Here is a 2,561-nt window from a genome sequence, read left to right as displayed (position 1 = left end):
TAAGCACATAAGAGATGGAGGCAAGGAAGATCAGAAATTCAAAGTCATTTGCAGTAATGAGTTTGAGTGCTGCCTGGTACACAAGTGACTTTATCTCAAGATAGATAGATGATAGATAGATAGATAGATAGATAGATAGATAGATAGATAGATAGATAAAATAAGAGTTAGGATAGTAACTGGAGAAACTTGTTCTCAGAACCGGTGTCTGTCAGCTCACAACTGCCTGTAATTCCAACTCCAGGATATCCAACATCTACTTCTGGACTTTGTGTGTACCTGCACTCACATGTGTGAACCCCCCCCACACACATATACACATAATTAAAAACAAAATAAACCTTAGTAAGAAAGAAAGGTGGACCTGAAATATGGTTCAACTTATGTAGTTTTCTGCTAGGGTAAGTGAACAGCCAAATTGTGTTGAGAAATACAATTGATCAGAGCATATGATGGCCTAGGAATGAACTGGGGAGAGCTTAGCATGGTCAGTTTGTTGAGATGCTCTGTGTCCTTGTGTCTTCTGGGTATGGGAATGAAAGCTTTTACTGAGAGTCTCATGACTTCTTCCCTCCTTCATAAGTCAGCTTTGAGGAGAAATGGTGGGAGACCTCTGTGTAAGGGTCTTTCCTGCTTCTTCAGTCTTTCTGTATTCTTGTCAATTACCTTCCTATCTTCTTTCTAGTTTTCCCCTTACACAGAATCTCACTATGTAGTCTAGGCTGGCTTAGAACTCATGATCCTCTTGCCTCCATCTTCTAAATGCTAGGAACACATGTGTACCTCACCATGGACAGCTCAACTCTTTAGTTTCTTGAAAACCCAATTGTTGTGTTCTTCTGCCCATGCCCCCTTTTACATCTCCCTTTCCTCTTGCTTTTGCTCTCTCTAATTTAGTAATATGATTTATTCTCTGTTGACACATTTGCCTTTTCTTGCTAAAATATGGCTTCCTCAAGGGCATAAATCTTTATCTGGTCACTATTCTTATTTTGGTCAACAGCTGGTCAGGATATACTTGTTGAATTAAGCTTAATTAACTCTGACAAGGTGAAAATGGAAATATGTCATTGGGCATATATTTGGTTTATGCTAAGAAAATGGAAACCAATAATACTTGTCAATTTTAAGTAAATCATATTTAATGTAGAGAATTATGATTGTAATGAGATATGAGTCACAGTTGATTAATGTGTAGCTGTTTCCATTGATAACTATGTGAGGTATGGGATATGGTAAGGAGCTTGATTTAATTGTTTTTCAATGTAGCCATATATCAAAACATGTACATTGTCAATATGTGCCATTTTTATTTGTCATTTATACCATTAAGACTCTGTTAACCTTTTGGTAGATTTGGGTTTGATATCTATTACAGAATTGTCTAGGCATATTGAACATTCTATCCTAGCACTCTGCAGGTAGAGGCAAAAGATCAGAAGAACTTCAAGGTCATCATTGACCAGTTCAAGGCCTGCCTGGAATAAATGAAACTCAGAAAACAAAAACAAATACCGTTGAGGAAAAAATGTTTTTTTGAAATGTATGTGTGTTTTTAGTCTATCAGACTTGACTCAAAGAAAATAAGGGGCTAATGATTCAATCCATGAGGTATTGTTAGAAGGTGTTTTAGTGAAGTCCAGAATGGATAGCGGAAAATGAAGCATACGGGCTTGAAGGAGGATAGAGACACTTTTAAACCCCTAAGTCTAGTTTGTAGTGCCTAGAAGGACCCAGAGAAGGAGGCAGTTTAGCACTTTAGGAGAAGAGGGTGGGAGCATTGTTCTTGTTTGGAGGCTGGGAAGATTTAGGACTTGACTGAATATTTATAAGAGGTATAATTAGATATTTTAGAAATGACATGTTTTCTTTCACTGGAAATGGAACCTAGGGTCTCAAGCATGCCAGACAAGTGCTCTATCAATGAGAAGTGACATATTGAAACAATCATTCACTTCATTGAACTTTGGGCTACATAATTCATAGGAATCTTAGTGAATAACATAAAAGTAGAATTTTCTAAGTCCTCCCTTCTCTGAATTGCCATTTTCTAAATGTTACCTTTTCTTACTACTTTTTTTGTGTGTCTGGTTGAATTTCTGACTGTCCTGAAGTTCATTATGTAGCTCAAGCTAGCTATTTTAGCCTTCAAAATGCTGCTATTGTAAGTATGTGCCACCATCCATAGGGATACTGTCAAAAAACTATACCAAAATGTATTTTGACAGTACCCATATTGATGGATATGTAAGGGTGTATTTCTGTTTTGCTATAATAAGTAATGCTATAATTATCATTCTCATATATTTTCAGGAATTTGTACATACTTAAATGACTCACAAAATATGTTCTGGTTTAAAATAGTTATAAGCTCACTTAAGAATAAATTATATTTTCTTTTTCCCCTACTATGTAAATTCAATTTATTATGCTAATTTCAAAGGGGGTAAAAGGAAGATGTCTCTGTATAAAAGTGACAGCCTTGTATATCAAGTTTGATTCCCAGAACTCACATGAAAAGCTGATGTTGTGGGATATATCTGTAATTCTAGGATTCCTAT

This window comes from Cricetulus griseus, chromosome X (genome assembly GCF_003668045.3).
Source record: "Cricetulus griseus strain 17A/GY chromosome X, alternate assembly CriGri-PICRH-1.0, whole genome shotgun sequence".
In the NCBI taxonomy this organism is placed as follows: domain Eukaryota; kingdom Metazoa; phylum Chordata; class Mammalia; order Rodentia; family Cricetidae; genus Cricetulus; species Cricetulus griseus.
The sequence above is the reverse complement of the archived record's forward strand: the minus strand, read 5'-3'. Positions refer to the sequence as shown.